The sequence below is a fragment of the Porites lutea genome, chromosome 3 (assembly GCF_958299795.1).
Source record: "Porites lutea chromosome 3, jaPorLute2.1, whole genome shotgun sequence".
Taxonomy (NCBI): domain Eukaryota; kingdom Metazoa; phylum Cnidaria; class Anthozoa; order Scleractinia; family Poritidae; genus Porites; species Porites lutea.
This window is the reverse complement of record NC_133203.1, coordinates 32,050,701-32,067,608: the sequence shown is the minus strand read 5'-3', so window position 1 is coordinate 32,067,608 and position 16,908 is coordinate 32,050,701.

The window sequence follows — 16,908 nt, the reverse complement described above, 5'->3', positions numbered from 1 at the left end:
CCTAGGATGTAGTTTTGATATCGAGCTATTTGTTATATATATATATAAAAAGAAAGTGGCAACGTAACGAGTAGTATAATGTAACGAACTCTGAGATAAAATAACCAAACTGAAAGAGAATACAATGAAATAGTATATCGTAAACATTAGCAGGACAAAGCACAGCCATAACAATTAGAGAAGACAAAGCTTCCAGTTGGGTGGGAGGGTGGGAAAAATACAATCTTAAAGAGTGCGAGTAGACACTTGCTTGAAGAACAAAGCTGAAATGTGGCCGACTAATGGTATGAGGGGTGTACATAAGGCGAGACAGGTGAGAATCATGTGATATTGTGGAAAATTACTGGAAGCTTTGGCAACCACTTTAACATTGTAAAAGTAAAAGTACTTTGAGCTAAACAATGAGCTATTGACTACTGCACAAGCCTTGACTGCAAGGGTGAGGAGAGTAGAGTACACTAGGGACAAGTGTGGAAAGAACTAGTACTCCCTTAGGGCTCATTAACCCCAGTTAAGAGCTTAAACTTATAACATACTGAATTTGGTCAAGTTTGGTGGATTTCAGAAAAGCAAAAGGACTTAAAAGGACTTAATTCTTCTAGGGGAAGTCAGCTATTACCTGTGTCTACTATCTCCAGGAAGGTATTGTTAAACATTTGTATTTCCCTTATTCTCGACTCTATTTCGGTTATCATGTTATTCTTCACTGAACAGCTTGTACAAAACACTCTTATGTCTACCATAGGTTCCACCAAGTAGGGTTGCTGAGAGCGTCTCGTCTGGGCACTAGGAAAAGAAGTAGAGGATTTACCCTTGGGCTTTCATAAAAACCTGAACTACTTGCAAAATAAAACATCTCGTCTTTACCTCATTCGACGAGGGTGTAAGAAGCGTAAAATGTAAAAATAAAAATGTTCTAGAAGGTTAAAATCCTCCAAATATATTTCGAGGATTCTTAACTTCCAGAACATTTTTATTTTTACAGTTTACATTTCTTACACGTGCGTCGAATGTGCTAAAGAGGTGATGTCTTATTTTGCAAGTAGTTCAAGTTATTCGAACACATTCCTAGTCTCGGCATTTACAATTTCTCAAAAATTTCAAAAAACCTCATACAAAGAATGTGGGGTGTGAAAAACGTGTACTTGGTATCTTTCGTAGTGGGACCCTTTGAAAGTGTATTCTAAGAAACTTGGACAGTGGATGTAAAAACTGGGGATTGGACGGCTACAGAAAATTACAGCTACGATTCCGAGGAGAGTGCTTGATCTCTAAATACCAGGAGAGTGTACTGAGGTCAAATTCCGCCGAGACCTTTATTGGTAAAACATAACATACAAGCTAAAGAGCAAAACAAAACAAAACAAAATAAACAAACAAACAAATAAAAACAAAGCAAAGGTAACAAAAAAGAACAACAACATTGACAACAAAAGAACATAAGAGCTTTACATACTGCTCCCTCTTTAGTATAAGCCTTCAATCCTCCTGGGTATAACAGCTGTCCCATTGAAAACCATGCTTACGTAAATTGTTTTTTTTGGGGGGGGGGGGGGGCAAATAAGGTGCAATATGGGAGATGTGCAAGTGGCGTATAGACGTGTTTTTGGTGAGGTGACATTAGGTGTGTTTCAAAACGCATGATTCTGTTTTTGAAAATAGAATGGAGGCGTTTAGTACCCAAACCGTAAAAGTTCAGCACCAAGATATCCATCGCTTCCATTAAAATGATTATTGAACTGCGAGAAAAAAAAAAAAACATATATAGATTACAAGATTAAGAATTAATAAACTGATTGACTCATTTATAACTAAGATACACAATACTATAATTATAGTTGAAAAAAAAAATGTTTTAATTTTTGTCTCTATTCTGCCTTCGTTAAAGAATTTCATTTCTCGTCAGTTTCGACTCCAAATAGCACGCAGAGACGAGCTCAAATGTGAAAAAAATTATTTGCAAAGCTTAATTGGTTGAGAAGTTGAGCTGTGAATTTAAAAACTTCCCGCCGTTTTCTTACCCTCTTCAGAAAAATTATTGATCTCTAGAATGTCATTTCCCTGCAACCAAATAAGGCTTTCAAAAACATTTTTCACATTTCAGTTTACTCCTGAGTAAATTTCTTTCCAGATTGGTGACTAGCTATGTTTAGTATTTACTAAAACAGTGGATAGTGTTTTTCGCGCGCTCTGATTGTCTACTCAGTCAGTGGATATCCTGCGCTATTCACTGATTCACCTCCAGTTCCTCCGAGCAGGCGACGCCAAACTTGCGCAAGTTGCGAGCAAAATGCCTTCCCGGTTTGCTGCCGTAATAAACAAAGAAATTTCACAACTAATCAAGCAAGCTGTTTCCGAAATACACGAAAAAGTTGACGAAGTTCGGTTTGGAAGTTTTTATAGGTAAAGCTTTGTCTTTTTGACTTAAATTTATCGATAAAAGCGGTGAAAAGGGTTTCTTGTTTACAAATGCAAATTAAGCTGAAGTCTTGCAGTTACTTTATTTAGTTGACTTGTTCATAAATAAGCTTAAAGGGACATTGTCCCGATTATGCGCACGCGCGAGCGTCATCTGTTTTTTCTTCAAAAGACAATAGAACTGTCATATTGACTCGACAAGATTTCCTTCCGGACCGCACCGCCGACGGAGATTTGTTCTTTATATTCTCAAGCAATACTTTAGACTTGCGAAGAAATCTTTCGTCTTATTTGAAATTTGGCTCGCGGCACGAAGACTTATCGCGATTTTATCGCTAGCAGGGCCGCCTCGCGACCCGAAAATCTCTTTCCGCCCGCTTTAAAAACAGATTTTCTAATGTGAAACTCATGTCAGACGTCAATTTATTGTTCCAAGTCCAGTAATATCTGCCTGACTTGCTCGCGTTCTAGCCTCAAACGTTGGAATGACATAAATAGAAATGCAATCTCAACGCTATGAATCATCGCAAATGTTAGTCAAAAATTATTTTATGATTTAATGGAACTAGTTTTTCTAAACATGTAGCGCCTGTTTGTTTTATTTTGTCGGCCGTTAGGGAGATTCATTTAAAAGTTTACTAACGGCGTCGTTGCAGAACATTCTGCTTCACGAGACTTTATTCCACAAGATCTCCTCAGTCACATCAATTTCTCAATGGTTTCTTTCTTGTAGTCTTTATTGTTGCTGTTTCATTTCTGCGTATTCTTTTCACAATTATCTGAGCTTGTATGGAAGCTGGCAGAAGAAATAAGCCTTTAATCGGCATCAAAGTGCCTCCCATCTTTTGGACCTCCGGCCAACGACAATAAAAGTAACGCCAAAAAATCCAGATTTGGCCCAAATCGAATCTTAACAGGAACAATATATCATTGATCTGTAATCCTGAGAAGTTTTAGTGTAGTATTGAACTCGGCCAAGCGCGATGCAAACGGATTTTTCAAAGTTCTTTTACTCTCCTCGCATCTTTTGATTTCGCGACATCCTGTCCAAAAATCAAAGTTTGGTGCATGCGCAGTAACGGGATACTGTTCCTTTAAAGCTAAATTTAATAATCTTTTTTACAGAATGATTTTAAATACAAAAAGAATTCACAACTGCTTTTAAAGAAATTTCTCCGCAAGAGCTAAATAAACAAATGCCTTCAAAAGTTTTATTTGTCGGCAAGAAAAAGCTACGACCGCGGCTGTTCGGTCATTGCGCGCCAAAATTGTAATCGTTGGCAACAGTAAATGAGTTAAAAATTATCGTTTTTGTGCTCAATTATCTCACTGTTTTACTATATACTAAGACAATTGTTCACTTCAAAGTCGGTGGCTAGTGGTGGTATTTACCTCGCCACTTCGCAGCCTCGGTAAATATCCACCACCACTAGCCACCTCCACGTCGGTGAATAATTGTTATCGAAAGTCAATCTTTCGACTTCATTTTTCCGCCAAAAGTCGAAAATCCAAAAACATACGATTGTTGGGAATACCGACAAAACAGATTTTAAAATTGCAAAATTATTTTAAAAGAGGCCACTTTTTTCTTGAAAAGTTTCAACGGTATATATATATGGATTCCCTAGCATGCAAATTAAAACAGCCACTTCTCCTCGCTCCTCGCGGCCAGGAAAGTGTGCTCCTCAGCGACAGAAAAACTGTCCAGAAACTGTCCAGAATTTTAGCTATTGTTACCGAACAACAGACAAAAGACATACGGTCACAAAAGTCAAATATAAATGCGATGAGTCTAATAAACAGTTATTCTACGAGTGCGCTTTGGATATGCCTGAAGATGGCCAACGAGGCGTCTAGCGCCGAGATGGCTATAATCATTTCATGTCCAACAAGCACGAGTGGAATAATTGTCACGGTTTTAATTAAAAACGCCCACAAAATATCGAGAATTATTCTCGAGTTTATTTGTAAAAACAGACGCACTAGGCGGTGAATAAAGCAAAATAAAATCGCTGTCGTGAACTGGGTGTTTTGCCAAGTTTCAGAGTAAAAACTTTTGAAAACACATGAATATCGGAGTGTTGATGATTTTGAAGGTAATATTCGGAGTGTTGATGATTTTGAAGGTAAGAAAGGATTTCATGATTTTTAAACAGCGTGACTTATTGTGAAGTGATTTACTGTAGTTGACTATCATACGCTGGAAACAATGCTTTTGCCACTACAGAGGAAAACGAAGCCGCTTTGTCACTGTTTTGTGAACTCTGGATTTCCTCACAAGACCAACTTTGTCTAGAAATAGAAGTTAATTTATGGAGAAAAAAAAAAGGGGAAGAAATTTTTTTTCGTAAACTGTACGTGCCAGCAAGTTAACAAAGCAAAGAACACTGCAGATAAACAACACTTACCTAGATCGTAGCCGCTGTTCACAGTATTTGCAAAAGCGACAAAAAAACGTTTTCATTCAAGGTGAGTTGACAGAAGCAAATAAAGCTCCGTGTTTCTTTTCAGAAAGGGGAGTTATTGAAACCTTCGTTGCTTAAGAGAAAGCTCTAAAGAATTTCTTATAACATCATACAGAAGTAAAAAGTTATGAAGTTCAAGATACAACAACTCAACCTATAGAAATCGTGTTTAGACCTATTGTATACGACATCTTTTCAACAATAATTGATTCGCTAGCCTCTAGCAAATCATAATATTTTTCTCATTTTGTCCAAAACTTGTTAATTAGCGGTTTACATGATATTTCTTTTTTACTTCATTCGATAAAAGAAAAGCATGATCTCCACAAGTAATAATAAATTATTTGCGGAGGATCAGCAATTTTCTTTTCTTTTTTTTTTTTTTAAACCACAAACGTCTTCGTATCGCGCACGGCATCACTACCGAGAGGACTGGGGACGAAGTATATGCTAGCCTGGACGAATCCTACTTTTGCGACCTGTTCATCTTAAAATACTTTACTAGAAGTACCTCAATTTTAAACAGAAATGACTGTAGACTAGCTATCAAAATCTTACAGAAAGTAGCTATAAGCTGTATCGGGGCAATTACCAGCCGCTTCTGTATTTCAAAGGTCAATATAACACAGCCCCAAAGTAAAAACGTACCTTGTTCATAATCTCTACTTTAGTTTGTTGGTACTGTGTAGAGGTGGAATTCAACAGATCCAAGGTGAATTCTTTTTCCGGAATTGTAAGCCATACGTTAAAGTCATGAGCTGAAAGAATGAATGAAAAGGCAATCAAGGTAAAATTGCAAGTTTCTTAACTTTTAATCAGTGGCAGAAAATGAATAAGTTTAAAGGAAGAGAAAATAGCTCCTTCATATATCATAACACAATTTTAATTTTGTTGTTTTGTTTTGTTTTGCCAGATCTCTACAATTTTCTTCAGTGACAATAAAATCTAGGAAGTTGTTCCATTCCAATTTCTGAACTGTTGCTTACTTTTAAACTAAGAGCGGAAAAATTCCCTTAGCTTTCTGAACTCAACTTCACTGACTTACGGCAATATTCCCATCTGTCTTTGTAATGACTATCAAGTGAGCACCAGGGTCTTTGATGATCAACATAAGTACAAGAGTTGTATGTCACATTCTTGTAAATGAAGGGGATGCTACAGCATTGACCATAAATTGTCCTCTGGGGGCAAACAATTGGTGGCATCGTAGTAGTCGTTGACACTATATATGGGAGATGAAAGCGATAAAGAAGTGGTGTTAGCCACTTCAATTAAGCAACGAGAACTCTAACGTCCCGGACGTCATAAGAAGCAAACAGAAGTTTGACGTCTTTCTTGCTGGAAGGCTTCTGTCTCACACAAATTAGGGACTGGTCAAAAAGTATAGGGGGGGGGGGGGGGGGGTGGGCCCGAGCATTTGGAAATGTGGTTGATAAAAAACACATGACCCACCCCCTCCCTTCGGCACAAAAATGACTGACCCACCCCTAAAGCAAGGTTGGAAATTGCATGACCCACCCCCTACTTAAAACATGGATGTTTGGTTTCCTCTAAGGCCATCCTCTTTTTTCTCTTCGTTTACCGTCGAATGCGTTTCCTGATATTGGGTTGGTCGGTCGGATTGAAAAAAAAAAAAAATCACAAGGAGTCTCGGAATAGCAGGCCCTGGTACCCCAGGACGACGTTAAAAGTTAACATTCACATATTTGGATTAACAAAATGTAAACTATACTGTGAAAAATGTTCATGTTTTTGTTCTTGTTTTTCTCTATGCTGTTACTATGCTCATTTTTCAGATTAAAAGAATTAGTTCAAGTGAAAAATGGTGTAACTATGTCGTTACTTTTTTTTAAAAAATTCCAAAAGTTTGGGTCAGTCGCACAACGGTAAACGGAGAAAAAAAAGAGGACGGTCTAACCTTGTTCTGTGCTTGACAAAATTTGTTGATACACTGCTACAACCAATATAAAAATCATAGAAATCATACCTTTCAATGAAAAGACAAATGTGAAAAACCGAACATTTCTTGTTTCGATGGACGTTATGAGTCGTGACACAAATATACAGCAAAACGAGGGTATATTGAAATTGTCTGTCACAACGCATATGAAAATTTCTACAAAGACAACCCATTCCTACACATTACTTGCCGGAAATTCTTAGATTAATCCTCAAGGAAAATTTCTTCCACTTTAATGGAAAGCACTGCCTACAAAACCTTGGAACTGTAATGGGCACAAAGACAGCAGTTTTGATTCCTTTGCCAATATTTTCATGACATATATTGAAATAACAACTCTAAGCAAAACTGTCTTTAGAACAACAGTTTGGAAATGCTACATACACGATATCTTTTCCCTATGGGACATGAGTAAACCAGACATCGAAGCCTTCATTGAACAAGCAAACCTACATCACCCAACTATTAAATTCATGGCCGAAACATTTGACACTGAGATGCAGCGTTTTTAGAGACGGCTGTATACAAAGGCACAAGATTCAAGAAAAAATCTATCCTTGATGCAAAGACACACTTTAAACAAACGGAAACCTTCTTGCACACACATTTCACCTCGTGTCACCTTCCAAGTGTTAAAAAAGGATTTGTCAAAGGAGAAACCTTGAGAATCCTATGAAAAAATTCCTCAGAAACAACCTTTGAGGAAAATAATTCAAATTAAAAAAAAAACGCTTGATGGACGGATGCTACCCACAAACTTTGATAGAAGACCTACTATCAGAAATAAAATTCACAAAAACGAGTCTAAACTCCTAAAACAAAACGTACAAGGAGGAAAAAGATTTATTGGCATTTGTGACACAATACCAACCCTCAGTGTCTACTATAAAGGAAGCTTGAATAATAAAAATGGAATCTTATACAAAACCAACCATAACTTTAATAAATTTTTAAAGAACCACCAATCATTTCCTTACGAAAAAGGAAAATCGTTAAAGGACATGCTCGTTAGAGCCAAAAAAAAAAAAGTTAACAAAGGGTTCACGGAAAGTGCGGCCTGTCACCCGTTGCATTTTCTCGCACAACAGGTTAGTAGTATAGGAGGGACCGGTTACCCCGTTTTTTTGAGCAGGAATCTCATTAGCGTGAGCAGGAATACATTAACGCCAATGACGTCATAACCTTTTGTCTTGATCTCATGAATAAAATGCGTAGGAATCTCATTAAGATAAGGTCGTGTGTTATTTTTAGTTGGTTTAGGTTTTCTAGTTACTTGAATGTCGATAGACGTCTTCCTTTTCGATTGGTTAGTTAGAAAAATAAAAAACGTTTTCATTGGTTAATTCATAGTGTCTGAGGAGTAAAGTCAAACTTGTCTGTGACTTTAAATCACTGAGACGTAACGTAATTATGCACTTCCTATTTCCTGCTGCTGTGATTGTCCTTGTTCCGGTTCACTGATTTTTGGCGGGCAAATCGTGCATATTAATGAGAGAAAAGGCAAAATAGCTCTTTTTTACACTGCAAACAATGTTTTACTTACCCCTCTCCTTTTCACAATTTTGTTATTTTCCTTCCGCAATTTTTTTATTCCCATTTTTCCCTCCTCCTCCTCCTCATTTCTATTGTTTTCCCTCCTCCTCCTCCACCACCACCACCACCACCACCACCACATTTCTATTGTTTTTCCTCCACCACCACCACCACCGCCACAACATTTCTATTGTTTTCCCTCCACCACCACCACCACCACCACCACATTTCTATTGTTTTCCCTCCACCACCACCACCACCACCACCACATTTCTATTGTTTTCTCTCCACCACCACCACCACCACCCCACCACATTTCTATTGTTTTCCGTCCACCACCACCGCCACATTTTGACATTTTGACATTGTCGACAAGTTTGACTTTACTCCTCAGACACTATGAATTAACCAATGACAACGTTTCTTATTTTTCTAACTAACCAATCGAAAAGGAAGACGTCTATCGACATTCAAGAACTAGAAAACCTAAACCAACTAAAAATAACACACGACCTTATCTTAATGAGATTCCTACGCATTTTATTCATGAGATCAAGACAAAAGGTTATGACGTCATTGGCGTTAATGTATTCCTGCTCACGCTAATGAGATTCCTGCTCAAAAAAACGGCGTAACCGGTCCCTCCTATACTACTCAGGTTTGTGAGTATTTTAGCAATAATTCCAGCTGCGTATATAACAAGTGTGGTCAACTGTGTCGTTAGTAGTTAGTGCTTATCTATGTTATTAAATAGGGTAACCCACCCCCTAAGGGTAGCTGCAAATTGCACGACCTACCCTTTGCACAAGGCTCAAAACCTCATAACCCACCCCCTCTCTGCTCCGGCCCACCCCTCCCTATACTTTTTGACCAGTCCCTTAAAAGAATCTTAATGCATTTGTTTTAACTCCCGCCACACGAGTTTGTCGAGTCAGAGCACTGAAAGAGAGAAATATCAACTTCCACATTCCGGTTGCCATTTTTGATGTCCGGGACGTTAACGTTCTCGTTGCTTAAGGTCCCTAACATTACTTAAAATAGGATAGATAGATAAATATGCTTTGATCCTTGGATCAGTGAACGAGCTAAGCAAATGAATATAACTACTTTTGATACATGAGGAGGGTGGACAGCGCAAAAGAGACCCTTGGCTTCTAGCTGTGTCATAAAATTTTGAAAAGATTAAGGATTCAATACAATGACCGAATAGAGAGCTATAAAATGACAAAAATATTATGGGCTATTGCGCTGCTGAGGCCCATGAAGTCGATGAAAAAATTAAAATATCCGCCATTTTGTTGTTCTTTTTGGATTTGATTGAAAGTTCTGTTTAGCGGCTTATACACTCTATAAGAACTTTTCCACTTTTGAAAATGTGCGAAACAATAGCGTAGCGTCAATACATGGCGGGTAAAAAATATCCTCTAGCGGATTTGAATTGACGTGGAAATCTGTTGTGTTTCGCGTTTTTCCAACGGTCTTTGCCCGCCTTTGAGTTATAGAGCTGACTAAGAGAAACTGGTAGAAGACAGTACTTTTGTATGTGATGACAAACAATGGCTTTGAAATGTTAGAGCACGCATTCTTCTTTTACTGTACGTGTAAATTTTGCTTGTTATTTCGATGGATGAATCATCCTCACTTTAGAATATCTCTAGTCCATTTTTTTCTCAGGTCGTAAAAAAATCCTCTGGATATTCTCGAGATATTCTAGTTGTTTCAAGTGAAATGTGGAGATGGGCCGCCTATCTGATAGACGGGCCGCGAGAGGATTTTGAGAAAACAATCGTCTGTGGCAAAATGACCGCCTCCTGTGAGGCTAAGCCACACGAAGATAAAAACTTTATCTCTTATATGTTGGACTATATCAAGCATTTTCTTTTTTCGGCGTTGTCCACCGATTAAGCACCATATTAGCTACAACTGGCAACCGAGCAGGGAGAGTCTGCTTATTGCCATTATCGACTTTTTAATATCTCATTCCTGGCGGCAATAAAGGACCGAAAAGGATTAAAGTCTAGCTTTAACTAGCTATTTTTTTTTATTCTCAATATTTTTGACCAACTGGTTTGATTTTACTAAAACAATTATTCCTCTCGCCCTCATGGGCTATTGACTCAGAGCCCATTCGGGCTCGAGGAATAATTGTTAAAAATTCGCAAAATAAGAGGGGGGGGGGGGGGGGTGGGGTGCGAAGTTAGCTTTGTTTCAATCTGTAGACTGTTTCTGATTAAAATACGTTATAATATTATTTCAAGTGCTGTGTTTGTTGAAAGCAACTATACTCAATCTTCGTCTTCAGTCTTCTGTTATCACTCTGACTTCCTCTGACTCAGTTAAAGTTTTAGTATGTTGTGTTTTAATAGTGTTTAAAAATCAGTTTTCAATTTCCATTTAGGACTTGCAATCGCGCCAAGGAAAATTGAAAACAATGCTTATGCAAAATTTTGGAGACCCAACAAGAGAATTATATGGTATTTTTGAAAAAGGGCTTTTATAGTTTTTAGTAGGAGAGCGTCTCAGGTTTCGGTCAAACGTCGAACTTTTCATGAGACGAATCAGAGTTAGTGAGTTAAATTCATGGAACGTGCGACGTCTGGCTCAGTTAAGTTCGTCTGAATGAGTTTGGATCGTCCAACAACAGGTTCTGTTCGTCCACTTCAGACGGATTGAACGTTTGAAGATCTTCTTGGGGACCAAGGTTGATCTTCACATGCGACGAATTAAACAAATGATAATGTATATTTAGCCTGTTTCAGGAGAAAATTTATTGCAGAAATTATTCTCCAGACAATAAAAACTTTATGCTCTCCCTCGGTTAATATTTAAACCAAGGGCGGTGTATTACATTGGACATTACAGGAGCACTCTAGGCGATCTATCTAGCCCTCGTGGCTTCAGAAGCACTCGATATATAACCTATCGACAGAAGCAAGTAAGCGTCGCGATCGCCTTCGTTTTCTTTACACACTCCAAGTGTTGTTGCATCAGCATACATTACATAGCGTCATATGAATAATTAATGTAATAGATTTAATTTTGAATTTGATAACTATATTTGAAAACAGTATTAATACAATCAACATGGAAGTTAAAAATAATTTACTTCACCTTTCCCGCGAATTTATGAACGAAAGCAAGAGTTTTACTTAGATGTGTAAGGCCTTCCTATGAAATGCAAGTGACATATATAATAGATGGCAGTGAACTTAAACTGACGTATGAATTCAAGGGTCATGTTAGGTCATCCAGATCCAAGAATTCGGCAAAATTTTGTTTGTGGAATGCAGTATCCTAGGCTTTGGAATCCGGACGTCAGTTCAAGGAATCCGGCATCCTCCTAACGATTGGAATTCGGGAGCAAGTCACGCTGATAAGGAATCCGGAATTATCTTAACGATTGGGATCCGGGAGCAAGTTACGCTGATAAGGAATCCAAAATCATCCTAACGATTGGAATCCGGGACTGGCAAGTCACGCTGATAAGGAATCCGGAATTCAGTACCTTGAATCCGGAATTCACAGCGTGTATTCTAGATTCCAATACTGTCTTGGGTTCCCTTACATGGGGCTTCTTGTCTTGCTTCTTTTCCATTGTACAAATAACAGTAGGAAGCTTTAGCAACGACGACGGTGACGGCAGCGGAAACGTCACTTTTAAAATGGATTCGCGTTTCTTCAAACGTTGTCGCGTTTATTGCAATTCGCTGAAAATGTCAAATGTAGGTGGATTTTTCAGGAGTTGATTTCTTAGGGACCGCATTCAAGTTTAGAAAGACAAAGAGAAATTCGTCGTCGCTTGTTTGCGTCCTCCTTAAAACGTGCAGTTAGGCATTTTGACGTCGTAGTCGTGCGGTGGCGGCAAAGAAATGTACAAAAAAAGCGTGATGCGGTGCAAAGCTGTTGTTTTTCGTAATAAACCTATTGCTTTTTTGACGTTCTCGTTACCGTCTCTGTCGTCTTTGCTAGAGCTCCCTCTAATAATTAAATAACGAGAATGAGTTTTAAATATACATTTGTGTATCATTACACCTTAGTTCTCTCTAACGACAACCTTTTTATAAGTCCAACATGATTAGAGTTATTCATAGGTTTAAATATCTAGGTTTTAGCTTCACGAGTTTCTCCTTGAAAAACATGGCGAAGTAATATGACAAAAATGTAAATGACGATCCAAGGATTGGCCATTTTAAGACCGAGGTTTCAGTTGAGTTACTCAGTATGACAATTGTAGAAATACACAGGTTCTTATTTTACGTGGATTTGAATCCTATTTGAAAAAGTAATTCCACACAACGCAACTTTATATTATATTTGTAGTTCCTCAATAGTCATCCCATTTACCCATAGACTATCATGAACACTGTGACCAGAATTTATTAAGTGAGTTCTCCTGGCAACTTACATTCGAGTCGTTACTGCCATAATTCAGAGACTGATATATTTGGCTGTTTTTTGTTGTTGCCAATTATGCACTGTCAATGAATTGAAACTCTTTAACACGAAATGCTATTGGACTTTAAAAACAGAAAATGAGGATTCTGCTCTGAACATACCGTTTAAGTCTGAAGATATTTTCATACACACTACTCCAAATAGATAGTACTCACATTAAGCATTAAATTAAAGAAATAATAATAATAATAATAATAATAATTCAACTGTAAAAATATGTACATAATTACAGAAATATTCGAAGTAAGAATTAAGCACTATAAAGCATTAAGAATGACATAAATAATAAAAATACGATCACTGTGTCAATAACGAATAACAAATACATTCCTTGCGGCTCAAATGCGATCAATAACTCTTGCAGGCGGTCCAGAGTTTTAAATTAAGTCATTACAAAAGAGAATCATCCGTCTCAGATATTAAAAAGAAACAAGTTAAAAAGAATAAAATCTTGTATTCCTTAATCCCTAATTCTTTAAAAAGTTATTGGAGAAAAAGATAAAATAATAATAATAATAATAATAATAATAATAATAATAATAATTTAATTATTTATTCGGGCAGCTTCTAATATTTTGGATCTGTAGATCTGAGTAAACAAAGGCTAGCTGTCTTCTTGTGGATCTTGAGCCTCTCAAGCATAGTATCGCAGAGCGTACGATGGCGAAATAAACTTTAGCTCTTATCCACGAAATTGAGCCGGAGTAACTTCCTCCCTTGTTATTTGCGATCAGCTCCGCAAGTCTGCTGTGGTACACTCATCCGCCATACCACCTGTGGTCGTGAAAACTAGGGGAGTGAACGTTCCCTGTTCGATCATTAATAATAATAATAATAATGATAATAATAATAATACAATCTTTATTTAACAAGCATAAAAAGACCTATGTACAGTGTTTTAAATAGTAGTAATAATTCACTCGTTGTGCATGTATGGCCTGTAATTGATGGTATTAGGACATCACTAATAGTGCGTCCCAAAGGTTCTAGCAGTTCCGCAATATCAGACATTAGTAAATACACACTCAGTGATTTTGGTGATTTAAGCAATTTGATTGGTTCGCTATCTTGGACTATTCACCAATATTTACCTCCTAGCGAGTGGATAATGCGTGAGCTCGGTTTTTTCCCATTTTTTTAGAGAAAGATCAAATGTCTGTAAAAATCGAGCAAAATCGAAATTTCGCGGCCACAGTCAAAAAATATTTTTCGCTCCTATCTTGTCCATGAATAGGCATTAGTAAGTAACTAAACGTGGTGTAGTTTGTTTTTCAAAAGGCCGCTTGGATTTGGAGAAAATCGACAACATTAATTTTCGTGGTCGGCGACTTGAAAACAACCAAAATTTGAGGCTAAATGAGGCGGTCTCAAAACTTTGCTTGCACGCACGCCGGAAGAAAGCGGGGTAAAATATTCAGTCCCCGATAAATAAATTTATAAAGGGTTCTACTTCTGATTTGGTGATGAATTCTTATCTTAACGATAATCTTGAAGATACACAATATTATTTTAGTTTGCTTTCTTTTTCAACTAATCGAAATTTAAATTTAGGCTGAAAGTTGCGTTCTGTATTTTAGGCATGTGCTACGCCCTGGTTATACCTGAAGCTCAAGTCATAAGTTATTTGACATATTGTTGCAAAACATATTTAAGAATTGGCCTGGGTAATTACATTTCTACTTCACACGAAAGTTGAATAAATTTTGCTTGAAATATGAGACTTTTCAAGAAGGTCGGTTGCTTTTTGCTCGACAAGTCACGATGGCTGGGCTTTCCAAAAGAAATTTAACTCACAATCGCACTTGTATTAAAGACATTTGTACTGGACCAATAATTTTTGTTATCTCAATGTGTTTTCCCGTTCTGGTTAACTGGCATTGCGCCGTGTTCCCAAGCTAATCAATCGATGATCCAATAACTCCAGGAAACGTGGTGCGTGGAAATAACCTCATACACAACATTTCTTGGTATTGCTGGCCTTTCTTTTCCTCGGTCAAAATTTTACATCCATTGCCATTTAAAAATTCTAGGTCTCACAAAACCTATGATTTTGAAAGTGAAACTTTAAGGCTGCCGATACATCTTTAATCATAAAAGTCTGAAAAGTCTGGTCAAAAGTGTTGTGTGACAGGATTCACAGGCTTCCCAATCTAACCATTTGAGTGTGCTTTTCTTTAATGTCCTTGCCCAAAGTAGCATATTATGCTACTAACAATCCAAATCATGTTTTTCCCCCCTTTTTTCTAAGTTTTGTTAAAGTATGCTTCCATACAATACTAAATAAGTCCAAAAATATCGTTTTTCACGTCAAAGTCCCCTTCCTGCCTTGTATTTGCCTTTGATTGACTTCAAGCTTCAATCTCTAGTCTAGCTATTTCACCGCCGTATCAGGCGGCTGCCTGTCCTCTCGCATATGCAAGTTCCATTGTTTTGGATAACAGTTTTCGTAGACATTCTACAATTATCTCTCAGTATATCTGACTGGATTTATGAAAACATGGCTTCAGAGAGTGTCTAAGGGTCCTATGCTAAGTGCGTCCTTGGTACCAAGACTTTGACCCTCCCCACCCAGGATAATGGGTGACTGTCTGCACCTCCCACTGAGCTCTGCAATTATCATGATAATCATTCTCAACAGAGGCCTGATTCAGCTGGCTAGGGCAAATTAAGACCAAGGTACTCGCCAGTCAAAGCCTGCACTGAACACTGTTGCTTACTGAGGGGGTTTTGTCAAAACAGCCCCCTCCCTACCCCACTAGTTTTGACCCCAGGGCCTAATCACCCATCCACCCATCCACTGTTAGGGCAGTCCCTGGGCTATCCAGCTGTACCGACCAAGACGGCAAGCCCCCTACATTTTTGGGCACCGGACGGGCCCGGAGCCGGGCTTCGCCCGGCGCCTGGCAAAAACCCAGTGGTCACGTTTTAACGAAATCAGACAGATACATATTTTTTCTAATCTAATCATGGTTGTCGTCAAACTCTTGTTTCTGTCTATATAAACTGGAACCCCGCCTTGCGACCTCCCCTTTTATACGACCACCTCTTGCCTCACCTCCCATAGTCTTTCGACACAGACGTGAAATCTCCGAGTCATATTATTATTTTGAAGACCCCTTTAATGCGACCACCTCGCTATTACGACCCGGGTTTTCTGGCCCAACGCTGGTCGCATCAACGAGTTTCCACTATATTTTTTGATTTCTGTTTTCCACATTATAGAACAAAAAACAAAAAAATATGCGTAAGCTGGACTATGGCAATTAATGTAAAGAAATAAAATTTAGGCCCCCGATTATATGAAGAAAATTTGTCTCGAGCAGAAGGGTCACTTGCCAACCCGAGCTTCCCTGGAAGAGGCAACGTTTCACACATTTCCTTACAAAACATGGCGAACCGTTTAAATAACAAAAGGTTGGCTCGGCTAGAAGGGTGACCCACCTTGTCCAGTCACCCCTTTGTAATGGTAGGGTCAGCCTCCTAGCCGGGCTAACATTTCGTCATAAACATTTTGCTTGCTTTCCATTCAACAAAAATTCTTGTTTAAAATTTCGGAAAATCCACGTGACCAATGGAACGGTGCATTACAGTTGCACAGACCAAACCAAAGCCACTGCGAGTTTGGTTATCGTGCTTGTAAGTAGGATAAAGATGAGAGGTCCTGGGGAAAATAATTTTGTCAAATGGAAGGGGGCATTTCGGTCCGACCGACCGGATCAAATCTGATCCGTATCGGTAAAGGGCTTGCATACTAGGTCAAAGCGAGACAATTACAGCATGCGTGAAGGCTGGGAGGGTGACCCTCCTACATGAGACAGGTTTTCTCCATTTAAAAGGGAATTAAAATTTTCGGATACAAAATTGAGATAGAGAAGGAATCAGAAAAAAATTCAAAATTCTTGAAAAAAAAATCATCTTGTAGCCCTTGCAATTTCGATCGAAAAGACTCAAGTTGCCCAGTGTATGACCGAACAGTTGTTATAATTACATGGCGCCGCATTGAATTTAGTAATTTGAATAGCCTAAAAGTCTTTTCAATGTATTTAGGAGGAAACAATCGTTGGGTGCCCCTGTCAA